We start from the raw sequence: 14,996 nt of genomic DNA on the forward strand, positions 1-14,996 counted from the left end.
TACTCTCATACCCTTAAATAGAATTCAGGGCAGATTTTTGCATTGACCTCTCAGGCCCTGCAGCGCCGCCAGTCTGAGCCTAACTGGAGTAAAAAAGAAAAAAAAAGCATGCAGCAGATATCCCTCGGGGTGCGTTCACTCTGCAGCCTGTAATCTGACCTGACTGCTCATCTCGTCAGGACTGTACTGGTTTAGTTGGGGGGCTAACTGGTTACCAGGCAGAACAGTTTGTTGCTAGCTGAGCTGCTCGTATGGAAGAATGTCCCTTCAGTGAAACTGTTGGCCTCGTTTCAGCTGCAGCAGGTGCAAACTGAGCTGTTGGAGCTACTCAGGGTAAAATCTTGTGTGTGTGGACGTCCTTCAGCTGATGCAGACTAAACTGTCTGCTTACAAAAGATGAGCTGTTCTGCACGCGCACACACACACACACCGGTGCTTCTACCATTCCCACCTCCCACCGTTACTGTTATTCATGTGAAAATATACCGCTAATTTAAATATACATGTAAGCACATTAAAATTAAAATCGCATCTACACCATAATGAGTTGGTAGTTTATGAAGAATTGTGGGCCAGTTACGATAAAACTGCATTAAAAATATCAGGCTGTTTGGGAGGCAATAGTCTTATTAATAACCTTATGAGTAACTTTTTATCGTTATTCTGAAACAGACAGAGACGGTATTAGAAGCAAGCAGAGTTTTAGAAAGCCTGGAGGAACTTGGCCACTGCGTCTTTCTTTTTGGATGGTTATCATTGGAATGAAGGAAAACTTGTTAGATAATTCCCCAGCAGGTTGATGATGCCAGGGTCACTTTATTGACTTGGGGGAAGCAATTGTGACTTTTTATTGAAGTGAATGTGGAGACCGAGAGGCTTCAGAGCTGGCGGTCTGAACTGCTCTGTGACAAATGATGCCGTAATATTATTCAAAGTGAATTGGCTTCACTAGATGCGCGCTGGTTTGGATGTAAATGGAAAAATGGAAGATTTAAAAAAAAAAAAAACGTGACTGATCCTGTTAATTGCAGTTTGAAGTTTTGTGTAAATAAGCTGCTCTTTGATGAGTTTTAAAATAGCCTGAAGCTAACTAAATAAATGATAAGGACTAACAGAAGAAGTTTGGGAAAAGTAAAACAGCTGTAATCTGTGAATAATTGAGATCTAAAAACAGTTAACACTTCCTGCTGGAGGTCAAACTCCAGATGCACCTTAGTGTGCGTTAATATGGGAAACTGTCTTCACACCGACATCTATAGTCTTCCTTGTCTCTGTTCTTGGAGGCACAGCCAATCAGCACCAAGGAACTCAAACGGGATTGGCTGCTTTGCAAACAATAGTCAATAGCGTGCCGACTGGCATTACGCCAAACTACTTCTGATTAATAAACCTGCATTTTCTGTTGAATATCTTCAATATTCTCTACGAAATAATCTGCAAGTAGGTTAATTTTCTGCTAATAAGTCAGCGTTTTCCACAGAAAAATCCACAAATACGTGAATCTGAACAGCGAGTAGGTGGGAGTCCACTGTACCAAGATAGGAGAAGAAGTGTTCTGCAAACACCAGGTGGTTGTAACTGCAGGACATTTCTATGATACAGAGGCCAAATGGTAGTAACTGGATAAACTGTGGTTGTAGGAAACTATACCGCCTCAGTGACACAAGTTCTTGTTCTAGAGTCTCGTGTTGACTGCAGTAAACAAACAGTGGCTCCATTTATCTGTCCTTAATATCCTAACGAGGGCAATTTCCCCCTTCACCCCCCACAAACACATTTAGCTGCACCTCACTGCTCAGGCTGCGTCTATCTGAGACGCAGCAAAGCCTCATATCCATGTAGCAGGGGTGGAGACCCGGATGCCCGCTATGTGGAAGCGAAACATATGAAATGATTTGGCAATGAATCAGATATGAAGCAATGCCCTAAAGTAGATACTTGTAGCCTGTTGTCAAAGGAAATCATGACTAAGTATTACCAACACAGCCCTCTAGCAGTGGACCACAGTTTTACTACAAGGGGACTAACGGAGGTAAGACTATTGTTTCCAATTGGAGAGTTAAAAGCCTTTGTCTTGGCAGGCTGGCTTCTTTTGTAATAACCTTTCAAGTGGTCTGTTGGATAATAGAAGAGTCATCAATCTGCCGAGGAGGAGAAGCCAGGCTGCAGCACTTCACAAACACAACGCTAATAAATAGACATTCTAAAATAAACCCATTTAATGAACTGAGATCAGACATGTTGGTCAGGAGTAATCTGGGAAAATATGCATGACAGGAACTAAAGATATTCCTTATGACTAACAAAGAGCTTTTACAGCTTGGCTGCATAAAAACAAAAATAAATCCGACTTGCAGTAAGAGGGGGAGTGAACAAATTTAAAGAGCAGATTATTTTCCCGGCATTTTGGCACGAATAAAAACGATTTTGCTTCAGATTCTTTAACAGAATAATTTTCTGATTATTTTATTCTGTTATGTAATATATTGACTGTTGCTGGTTGCCATGGCAGTCGGCCGACTGGCTTTTGCTCCCACCAACATAATAGAGTAAAGGCCAGGACCTCGGTGGGCTGGGATTTTATGTTTGAGCTTGATGAGGAATTGGAGGCAAACCAGCAAATTAAGGCAGTGATTGGTTTACTGTAACAACAAAACAAGTAACGATACATGAAATTGGGAAAGAACAAACATTCCAGTAAAAATCAGTCTCCTTAGTTACAGACGTTTTGATGATCTGACGTAGTGAGATTAAAATGATTCTGCCAGCTAATCAGTACATCACAGAGGTTAAATATGTTACAGTTAGGCTGTAGTCATTCCAAAGTTAAGTCACACACTGCAAACAATATTAATTTAGTCAAGTTAATTACTCGCTTTAATAGTCACACTAACTAGTCTGCTGTTTTTTGTCCACTGCCAGATATACTAAACCTTGTAGCATATGTTTTGCATTTGTTTTGAAGGTGTGTTACCTTAATAAAAGTATGAGGTGGTGTGTCTCTATGGTTGCCGAGCTGTGACTGACAGGCTGTGATTTTAGGACTGGACATATTTCCAAACAGCTGACTGTTTTTTGTTTTTTTTTATAGAGGGAAAAGTACAGTTTCATTGTTTTTCTGACGCCAGCTGACTGATGCCATGCAGCAACAGCTGGTCTTGGGGAAGCTCCACGTTTTGCTCCATATGACTGCATATAGAAGTGAACTGTCTCTGATTTGTCCCTTGAACCAAGAGCCAAGAGCCCACATTATTGAGGCTAATTCTTCCTGGTGGAAAAATAAATCAAACGTAGGATAGCGATGCCATTAGCGACGTGTGAAAAACTTAGCATTAACTATTAACTATTTAGAATATGTCACACAAATTGTATTAAAATTCACCTTTAATGTAGTGATAACCCCTATTCTATATAAAGACCCCAGCATTCTTGGAATTCTATTCATATTCTTACAGAGAATTCCTTGGAATTCTGAATCGGTAGAATCAACCCATCAGTTAGTTACTGCGTCAGTATTTAACTTTAAAGGAATATCTGTAGTAGAAAATTGGTGAATCAAAGAATTACACCACCAGATCATGGTCAACCACACAGTGGCATTATTGACCAATTCCTCCACATACTTTCCTGTCAAGTAATCAATTTCAACAGCAGGATGAGGAAGTGTTTTCCTGACACATCGTTTTTTATTTTTGAAGGGAGATGGAAGTTTGACATTGCCACATCAGTCCAGCACTGTCCACCACCGTGAACTGGCTTTGTGGGGCTTGCGTTGCTATAGAAACTGAATGGGTTGTGTGGCAGTTGAACCGGCATGGTGGTTCCCTGGAGGTCAGGGGTCAAAACTTCTGGGCAGCCAGTGTCCTGCAACTATTAAGCGCATTCCTGGTTTAATATACGCTAATCAGCGTTTTCTCATGGTTGTTTGGCCATCTGGCATTTTTGAAATCTAACACTGTGTTGTGGTAACAAAAGGTTCTAATAACCTACAAGCCACAGTGATCTGCTGTAGAGCTGAGCTGAACTCGACGATAAGAACAGTCAGTGAGAGTTTATCTCCATTTATTTTCAGTGAAAAATAATAAACACATAAACATTCATGCTCCATTAGGCAGATGGAGGTTGATGTTGAATGCCACGCTTAAGGAAGTATGCTGGAATTGAAACCACAGCTGAGCCACAGAAACCATTATTTGGTTTTTGCTTGCATCAACCACAAACAGGCTCTGATATCTGAACATGACTTCAGGTCAGTTCCCAGGGCCATCGACTACGTACTGTGAGGTGTTTGAGGGCATCACTTTGTGCTGTGCTAGAGAGCGCATAATGGAGCTCTGTAGCACATGGGGTTCTATATAGTGAAACCATCTTTTTTCACCACTCCGTGGTCCGGTGGGTCTCTGTAACCCCGGTAACAGATGAAGAAGGTTCCTCTTCCTGACTTATCGAAAATTTAGCTTTACTGCGACAGTGAGAATCACACTAGGCTGCCGATGTGCTCATGAGCGCTACGTTTGCTACGACAATGTTGTTATTGTTAGTTCAGCCTTTAGCTACCAATCACATGGGAGCTGCTAATATTTTTATCTTGGTATGAGTAGGGCTGTGTGCGTGTGTGTGTGTGTGTGTGTATGTGTGTGCGTGTGTGTGTGTGTGCGTGTTCTCCCCTGTCATGTGAAGTGATTATTTTTTTATGCATTTGCACAACCTGGTTAGTTCTGTGGAGGGACTCCCCCCCACCCCCCACACACACACATGCACAGTCATGTCTCTCTCTTTGTGGGGTCTTTCCATAGACTTCCATTCATTTCTATAGCCTTACCCTAACCAAAACTCAATTCACACTTTAGTCCTAAACCTGACCCCTAACCCACCTTTCCCCTCGTGGGAACCAGGATTTGTGCCCACAAGGAACAGTAGCCCACAACAACCGCACACTGTAGATAGAAAAAGGTCCCCACAAGGATATAGAAACATGATGCATGCACACACACACACCCATGAGAGATGTTCACTGCAAAACCCTTGAAAACATAATTGCAGCATCTCTCACGCAGTTTGCCGCTTTCTGTATGAATTACTCAATGAGAGGCCTACAGCTGATGAAGCTGTAACAGGGAGAGCAGTGGTGATTTACCGGGACGTCGGCTGAACAAGTGAACACAGATGTAGAAGGAAATGAGACCAGAGCCGAAGGGGGAAAGCCTGCAGAGCAGCTTCAAAGGAGTAGAGTGGGTCAGAAACACACACTGTGGGGAAAGGAGACGCAAACTACGACAACACAACGTTGTGGCTTGTCACTTATTTTTAGGTCACACGCATCCAGCTTGGTCACCATGAAAGGAACACACACTGGTGCCACCTGCTGACAGTATATTTAGTGTATAGACAGCTGCGTGTCTCTGAACATTTTTGTTACCTCATTAGAACGTTTTCTAGCTTCATCTCCACCTTGTTGTAGCCTGTAGGCCTCTCACAGCCTTCTGGCTTCTGTTTAAGGGTTTTAAATGAACTGGTCAGGGTTAGAGTGTTTGCGTACAGTGAAAAACCAGGCCTGCAATTAACATGCTTTTGAAGTTTAAATATTAAAATACTACCAGTAGTAGCTTCCTATTAAGGTTTAGAGTTCAACGTGCCGATAAAATGCATGGTAAGAAGAACGCATCGCTTCCTTGTTCCAGTGGGAACCAGCGACTTGGGAACAAGTCAGTGTTGGAGTTACAGATTATGTTTATCTTTGTGAGAAGTCATTAAAAAACATGCTGCACCATAATCCTCCTCCTACATACCGTTGTCTTCTTTTTCATGGTTTGTGTCAGTGGCAACATTGGGTTGACGACCGTGTGACTCGTGTGAGGTGGACAAAGTGTTTCTATTGCAGTTTTGCACAAATGAATCAGTTTTGATACGGCCAAACCACCTCGTCCCAGCGGCAAAACATTTGATCTAAAACTTTTTGTTTTTTCTTTTCAAAATTGTTGCGTTTCCATTAAGCGAAGTTCTTTACGAAGTGTTAAATTGCGCAGGTATACGGTCAATGGAAACACCGCTGCTGGCATTTTTTGTGATGTACCCAAATGTAATGACTTGCTCATCGAAACCTTTGAATTCATGTGTTCTTGTCATGGCTTTTGACTGCCTCCAAAAACATTAGCAAAGCCACTTTTCACAGCACAGGGAATTCCACGGTGGTGCCACGACGGGAATAAATCCTGTTGTTAAATTTCCTCTCATTCCACAAACAGCCGATCACAGAATCATAACAAAGAGGAAAGGAAATGGGTGATTCTGGGTTTGGTGGTTGGCAGGAGAATGACACTTGGTATACTGCGTTGTGTCAAGTGTACAGTTTGGTGCAGTTTGGTTTTATGATATCGGGGGCTGGTTTTCATTTTAAATTCCTTACTTCCAGGAAAATGAGCTCTTTTGTATTTCAGCATGCCAAGACATTTTAGATAATTTAATTCCCTTGATTCTTTGGAAACAGTTTGGAGACATTCCAGCAGAGCTCCACAGATCAAAGGTCTATAAAGACATGAGCGAGTTTAGCTTAGAAGACCCTGAATGGTCTGCGCCGAGTCCCAAGCCCGACCCAGTGGAACACCTTTGGTAGAGAGTTCAGGCTCTGAGCCAGAGCTTCCCATCCAACATCAGTGTCTGACCTCACACATGTACTTCCGGGAGCATGGTCATAAACACCTGCCCAGAAGAGTTAAACCTGCTACAGCTGCAAGGACCGATCAACACCATGTTAAACTTTAAGGGATTAGGAATACACCGCGTTTCTGTGAGAGCAGAAACATTTTGCTTTAACAGCTGAAATGTAGAAGAACAGTTTTAGTAAACAGTGATTTAAAATGTATCAAAAATTTACAGTGAAAATGAAGAGACACTTCTGTTCTGAGGATATTGATAAAATAAAGGCATTAAGCATCAGAGCCACATAAAAAAAATGGCAATTGTATTTTCTACTAAAAATATCCATCCCTATATATGGAATAGTTCACGTTCTGTCTTAAGGAAACCTGATTGTAAAGTTGAAACTTTTCCTCTGCTCTGTGTCTGCAGGGTGACTGAACCGGCGCTCCTGAGCTGTGCTGAGCCGTTTGCAGACCAAAGGTGAGCAGCGTTACTCCACACAGATCAGTGTGTTTCACACTGCTGCTACTGTTGCGCATTTTTCGCGAACGTCAACAGACTTGGCTGAGCATTTCCTCCTGGGACCTGCACCAGTTTCAGTCCCCACCGCTCTGATCCGACTGTAGGAGTTCAACAGAGAATCCAGGACAAACATTCACCAGAGTTTTACTCGCACTACCTACCCGGCTTAAGTTGAGCAGGACTGACAGTGTATGAGATCTAGAAAGAATATAGTGCAGTGTGAGGAGCAGCTGATGAGGGAGCAAAACAGGAGAAACAGAAGTGAATAAATTAGGAAGTGGGGGGAGCTGTGAGGAGGATGAAGAGCAAAAACATACCAATCAAAATGGAGGCATGGAGACTTTTAAGCTAGATATTTTTTTTAACACAATCCATGAGTGAGAGAATAGCTATGGCTTGGAGAGCTCTGGTTGTGATGTAACTACTAGGCATGCACTGATCCACTGTTTTCACTTCCGATACCAACATTGATATCTGAGGTTTATTGGCTGAATTTGCTAAAATTTTTAATTTTTTTTTAAACATGGTCATAAACGTGCTGAATTACAAATGCACTTGGCAACTCTGCACCAGCACACTTAAATACGCCAGTAGCTTCACAAGCTGCTGTTTTTCCATGTTGGTCAAACTTGTACAACCAACTTTGATTTGTTCAGTCAGTGCAGTTAGGAGTAGAGCAGCCAGTGTAGAATAAATGACAAAGAAACTGAAACTGACAAAAACAAGTTGACTACTTTTGTCAACATGTAAAATTAAACTGCAATAAAATGGTTCAGAATCCACTTAGGAATTCTATGCATAATGTAAAATAATAAAGCATGAAGTCGCTCAGAGCACAACGCATAGAGTTACAGTGAATAGATCTGCCCTTATGTATCAGGCATATTGTCACAAATTTTAATTTATAAGGATATTAATGTCAGATTGATGCATCTGTAGTAACTACACAGAGATAAATTGTGGAATTAGGTTAAGAACACTAAAGATATTTAGGGTGCTGATGGTAAAGAACAGTGAAGTTGCCAAGAAAACAACTTTGGGGCAGTCAGAAGTATGCAGGACGTCCACATGCACAGTGAGATGGTGTTAAGGTGTGAGGTAGGTCGGGGTGGGATTATGTCTGGGATTAACTCTGACCCCTTTTTGATCCCAGAAATGATGGGTGGGTGGACAAATGAGGTCTTGCAGAAGTCCTTGTGTTCTACGTTTGCTGATGACCTTGAGATCTCTGGTGAAAACGAGAAGCAGCTGGAAGAGTCTGAGAGATGAAGGCGTGCTCGGAAGAGGAGAGCAATGAGTCCGCAGACGTGCAAATCAGAGGGAGAAAGGCGTAACGGTGAAGCTGCAAGCGGCAGAGCCGCTGAAGGATTCCCCCAGGGTCGACCGTCCAGAACTAAAACATGCAGGATGCCATCCCTTGAAGACCCACTTTGGACACCACTGAGCTAAAGTCTTTCCTCTGCCTACATCTTCCAGAATGCTGTTTGGTTCTGGATCCGAGTTTAGTGCCTGTTCTACATGTCAAATATCGAATATTCTCTTACCTATTGGTATTGATCACATGTCTATCACGATATATATTTATTGATTTATTGTCCAGCCATGATCTGTCTCTGTTCAACACATTTTGGTTCAAGTTTGGACTAACTGTGAACCGATCTTTGAAACCCAAAATGACGTCCAGTTCCTGTGGTGCTCCTGTGGATGACTGGGAACCAGTTCCTCCAGTCAGATTCTCAAGACCGGCAGGTCTCATACGTTCCACATACTGATGGCTGCTTTTCACATTAACTGCAGACATGTGGCTCAGGTTGTACACTTCAGTTATTTTTGCTGAGGGATACCAAAAGTATAACTCTTACATTGTTGACATTGTGAATGTCACTAATTCAGCTGGAAAGCAGCTTTAAGCTGGTTGGCAGGCAGCTACTGGCTGGTTGGTTGGAAAACTATGAAGTGGTTTCCAGAAGGCGGATCCTAACTGAGGTATATGGAGCCACATTCATGAGGTTTTGCAGATAATCCCTCCTCTTGTGGTGGTGGTGGGGGGGGGGGTAATGCTCTTTAGACTTCTATTTGAGTTCTGTGAAGAAATAAATGTTTCTGTGATTCCTGGAGCTAGCCACATAATGCTGTTCTGAGTGCGAGTGTTGTAAACCGGAGGTTTGATTCCTGCATATTTAATCAGCAAGTCTTTTGACACACTATAATAGGGGTCAAGTGGAAATGGTGGAAAATGGTAACAGTAGCAAATGTGTTGGATGTTCTTCTGGATGTTCTTCCTCTGTCTTCACTTTAAACACCTCACTGATAATGACGGCTGCCAGCGGAGAGTTTTATTCACCTCTATAGCCACATCCACACTAAAAGGTGTTGTCACCATGGCATGGTGGTGCTTAGTTATGCTTCATTCAGTAATTGGAAAAAAAGTCAGAGAAACTCAAACTTAAAAAAAAAATGGGTGGATTCTGCTTACTGGCCAGTGAGTCTGTTCATTGCTAGAATGTCGAAATTGTCTGGAAAGTGACAGTGTGAAATGAAACAAGCATCTTACATCAGGGGTGTCCAGAGTGTGGCTCAGGGGTCATTTAAAACCCTTAGACTGATTTAGGGGCCATACCGCCCCCCCCCCCCCCCCCCCACCAACAACAATTTAACATTCAATTATATCTGGCAGAACAACACAGGTAGACATTTTTATTCTATTTAATTAGGGTATAAGTTTTGGGTTTGCTGAAGTAAAATCTTAAAATGTTACACAACTCAAAAATGTATTAATCTTTCAATAAGGACACTTTTTGATGTCACAAATAAGGAAAATCTCTTACACAAAAACAAACCTGGATCTGATTGGCTTGTTGAACTTCCCTAACTGCAGCAAGCAAAGAGTGATGCAAATCCTGTCCTTACTGCTGAGACGGGGTGTGTGTGTGTGTGTGTGTGTGTGTGTGTGTGTGTGTGTGTGTGTGTGTGCGTGTGTGTGTGTGTGTGTGTGTGTGTCACAGTCTGTTACATGTCTGAGACGGAGAGAGGCATGAAACGACAACTACACTTCGGCCACAACAGGCTGTAACACCTGCAGCCGTCACTGAGTGAATAATGAAGCGGTGCAGAAATGCACTGTCTTGGTGTGTGCACTGGAAGCAGGTTCAAAGGTCACAAGGTTTTTTTTGTTGTTTTTTTTTCTGTCGTGACCATTTCAGCCAGAAATGTTCGTCTCTGTAATGAATTTAGCCTCAAACCGAAAGAGCCGTTTATTCAAAAGCAAACACCCTGAAGGTACACACAGAGTGGGGGTGTGGGCTTTGGTGAAGGAGTGCCTCTGTTTGTTCTTTATCAGGGTTAGTTGTGTCTGGCAGGTTGTAGACAGCTGGACTGACGGTTTTCTGACCGGCCTCTCCACCTTAGTTTCACTTGACAGCAGGAGGTCAGGCTGTTCTTTCTAGTTCTAACAAATCTGGGAAAGGTTATTGTCCAGATGTTTTTCCAACAAACGTTGCTATTGTTTGATACTCTTGGAAAAAAAAATAATAATGCACTACAGGTGCAGAAAAAAAATCTATTCTATAGAGAATAACAATTTGTAGTCCTGGAAATTCTGACCGATTTAAAATGCTCCAAAATCATTTTCAGATTTTAGTCTGCTTAACTTGTTGTAAAACTTCATTTAAGCCAACTGAATTTGTAACTAAACTTAGTTAAAAAATTGTAAAAAAGAAAAAAAAAGTTTTTTTGAAATTGCTGCAAATCTATTTCAGAAATTTTAATTTACGCAGTTTTGTGGTTAAAGGAAACACGGCTAGGGAAGCCTCCATTTTCTGACCAGAATCTGCATCAGGCCAGCTAAAAGTCTCTGGGTCGGTGAAGCAGCGGCCACTGACTGCAAAGCAAAACCCGACTGACTGATCGAAATATCAGTCACTATAAACGCTGATGGGATTCAGGCCAGCTCCGCTGTCTGGTGACCAGACAGAAATATCTGATTGGCTCATTACAAAGTGACAGATTTAGAACAGAAAAGTAAATAATGCTGAGAACCACTCCTCATATTTTAGTGTCTGTATTTTTTTAAATCACAGAATATGCTAACGTTTATTTATATTATTATTATTATTATTAGTGTATTAGGGTGTGCATACTCATGGACTCAGCTGTTTGTATTTTTTACAGTTTTCCCCTGAACAGGTTGTCGTGTTTCAGTTGAATTGTACAGGATATGCAGAAAATTAATGCAGAAAAAAAAAGAGATTAGAAGTAATGTTTGACTTTGCATAACCTGTCAGTTGAACAGTGATGTGTACACATTTACTAGATGCTTTACATTGTTTTTATTGCTTTTACAAATCAGTCCTGATTAACATTGTTAGGCTTTCTTTTTGCCATGTAATTACTTGTTCTAAGTTCTAATATTTGTATTTAATGGTTTTTCGTATATTTTTCTTGTCAAAGAATCCCAATTTTGTTACTCATGATTGATTTGTAGGAGTAAAGGGTAAAACATCCAAGGGGGGTGAAAACCTTTCACAGGCTCTCTATATCAAATTCCTCCATGAATCAAGGATGTTTTACTAGCTTGTTAATTTACCAATATTGCTTACATAGCCACTAGCTGCTGCCCTGGTGGGTGAGAATCTGATCCAGTAAAGACCTGATGCAGGACCTGAGACATGCATCATCTTTCGGCATGTTGCTGGTAACCAACAACATACGTTACCATAGTAACATAGATTCCAAGAAGCTGTCCGTCATATTTATAGAGACAGCAATAAAGGATGTGAGAGCAGCTTCAATGTGTTTCCTGCTTCCCTCCATCATGTAGCTCTGCCTGGTCACCAGCAGCACTGCTGACCTGCTGGGCCCGATTCTGCAGCCCAACAGAACCAAACTGTTGTCTGGGGGGTGAGGGGGCACCGCCGTCCCCACCTCTCTGTAAATCCATTCAGCTGTATCAACTTCCTGCTGCCTCCTGTTTGTTTCTGTACGAGTAAAAATAGAACTCATTTGTTCTGTCTGTAAGTGCGTGTGTGTGTGTGTGTGTGTGTGTGTGTGTGTGTGTGTGTGTGTGTGTGTGTGTGTGTGTGTGTGTGTGTGTGTGTGTGTGTGTGTGTGTGTGTGTGTGTGTGTGTGTGTCGCATTACATGGCAGCAGCTGAGTACCTCAGGGATCTGCTGGGTTTTTTGGATTGAGGGGAAAATGCACACAAACACACAGCTGTGTGTTGTTTTTGTTAGATATTGTGTGCAGGTCTGTGTGTGTGTGCGTGTGTGTGCTCTGAGATCTTTCCCCTCGGTGTGTGTCAGCTGAGCTCCAGCATAGTGGAACATAAAATCATCCCAGACGGTGTGTTTTCTCTCCGGATTAATCTCCCTTCCTTGTATTGAGAGATGGAGGCAGATGTCGATACGGAGCGGGGAAACCAACAGGAAATGATGTAATCCCAGATGCAGGTCTCGGGGGAAGTGATATAATGGTTGCTGGATCAGCAGGCAGCTCCTCACTCGTCCTCAGCTTCCTATGCCCTCCCACCCCTCTTCCTGTGTGAGAGGACCTGCACATTCTGCAGTGATATGTGAGCCTGGCCTACAGGATGAACACCACTGGGTCTGCTGCTGCTGCTGCTGCTGAACTTACTTCTGATATCACAACAGTTATTACTCATTGAAGCACTTTTGGATTCACAGTTTGGAGTAAAACGCAAACATTTGTGTAACGCAGCTTCAGTTCGGAGGGTTTTAACATAAAATCTCCAAGTGTTTAGTTCCCTCAGCGCATAAGACAAGAAGACATGATGTTGGGTTTACATAAGACACTTTTGTAATTCCACTCAGATTATATGAATGTCAGTGACCAGAGCAACAAGACGTAGACTTACTTTATTGTCCTTGCATAAACACACAACAGTCATTTTGGCAATAAAATGTCTTTGCTTTGCTACCGACGTACACAACAAAAACAGAAAAACTGTTTATGTGCCTTTGGTACATATACACATATTCAAGTGTTAATGGTGCAGGTAAAAAACAAAATCTACAATAAATATACAAATAATAATATATTGCTAAAGATATATGACTTAGCATTTTCAGACAGAAAAATCTCCGATATGGGCTTTCTTTTATTATTATTTTAGAGCAGAAGAGTAATTTTCAGACTGTCTGAAAGAAAGCCCCACCTTTACACTGAAAGAAACGTAAAAAAAAAAAAAAAAGCGCAGCAGTCATAATTTTTTCAGTTATTGAGATATATTAAATTGCAATCCAAATAGTTTTTCTGTGACTTCGTCAGTCTTCACTGCTGCATCGTTACAACAGTAGGGCCAGATTGAAGCTGTGTGTCAGGAAATCATCTCCACTCTAATTAAAGCCATGCTCTGTCTTCTCCAACGTTCACATTTCTCTGCTGGGGAAAATGAACAAAGACTACAAAACCTGCTTCCTGCAGAGCAGAGGAGAACAGTGTGCATGAAACTGTTTTTACTACGGATTCACTGTGGGACCTGGCAGGCCACACACACACACGCACACACACACACACACACACACACACACACACACACACACACACACACACACACACACACACACACACACACACCACAGAGCACCCAGCGTCTGGGTGTCACAGTATGAATCCTTTTGCTAATTACAAACCTGTCGCAACGCCACAACACAGCACAGGCACCATGTGTGGAGTGTTTACAGAGTCTGGTTCAGCAGGGGAAATCATTGAACACCATGCAGACTGGTTACTAGACTGTTTTTGTAGTGTCAGCAGCAACATGGAGGGTCATAAAGTGTCTGCGGAACTGGCCAGGGTTCTACTAGCATGAGAAAACACTTATACCTGCCTACTTTAATTGTCCAAGCACCAAATATACCTTACTCGGCTTCAATGCACACAGTGGAAGCCGCATTAGCAGCACTACCGCAGGAGCTAACATCTGCAGTCTGAACTGACTGCATGTCAAGTAGCATTTCTGTAGAGCAGAATTAAAACCGTACTAACGTCCAGACGCTGACCAGGTTTTTTTCCCACTATATGTAAGGCTACATTATGGTGGGGGATAATAATGTTTTCAGATGATGGATTGGAGATTCTGTTCAAAGCTGTGGTATAATTTCGGATCATCACTCTGCTTTAAATGACGACTTCGCTGCGTTCTTTGGTCTTTGTGATGCCATTTGTTGGTTAATGTTCCCCAACAGGCATTTAGATTTATTTAGATGTAATGGAGTAGTGATGTCCTTAAACTGACCGTCAGGTTTAGACTGAAGTAAAATCCCAGTAAACTACATTCTGGTTGTAATGTGGCACGATGTGGGAGACGTTTCAAGTTATGAATGACTATAGAAGGCTCTGTATGAGCTGCTATAGTGCATTACATTAGCCTGTGTTGCTAACAGCAGCTAGCGTGCTCACTGACCACAATACTTTTCCTGGAACTGGAGCATGCGCACACTGGGTATGACATCATTTCTGGCCTTTTTATGCAGTTATCTAACTTCCATCTTAGTCTAAAATCAGAACTAACAGGAAGTCAAACTATTCAAATCGTATTGTCAATATCAGTCTGCGTGTCTGCAGATAAGACGGAGCGACCGCTTCCAGCTTCGGCGTAACTGAGACTGGATTGAAAGGCACGGACTAAAACGCCTGTCATGGTTTCAGAAAATGGCCTCCCTGCAGGGTGTGTGTGAGAATCAAAGGGAAGCATCTCAACTCGCAACCTAAATCACTCCACGCTCCTTTCTTCCTTGGGTTGATTTATAGCTTTGCTGTACAAAAAAGCCAACATTTGGGCTTAAAAATACTCAACCGTGGTACGTGCGTGTGTG

The 14,996-nt window shown here is 42.1% G+C and overlaps 1 protein-coding gene across 2 annotated transcripts in view; it reads left to right on the forward strand.

Annotated features, from left to right (window-relative positions):
* Positions 1 to 14,996, forward strand: part of LOC103482205 (ras-associated and pleckstrin homology domains-containing protein 1) — a 67,349-nt gene that overhangs the window by 19,569 nt on the left and 32,784 nt on the right. For both annotated transcript variants that reach the window (XM_081598643.1, XM_081598647.1), the window contains exon 2: positions 7,069 to 7,119. The gene's annotated coding sequence lies outside the window, so the exon portion shown is untranslated. The remainder of the gene's footprint in view (positions 1 to 7,068; positions 7,120 to 14,996) is intronic.

Source organism: Poecilia reticulata, chromosome 2 (assembly GCF_904066995.2).
Source record: "Poecilia reticulata chromosome 2, P_reticulata-male-v2, whole genome shotgun sequence".
NCBI lineage: Eukaryota > Metazoa > Chordata > Actinopteri > Cyprinodontiformes > Poeciliidae > Poecilia > Poecilia reticulata.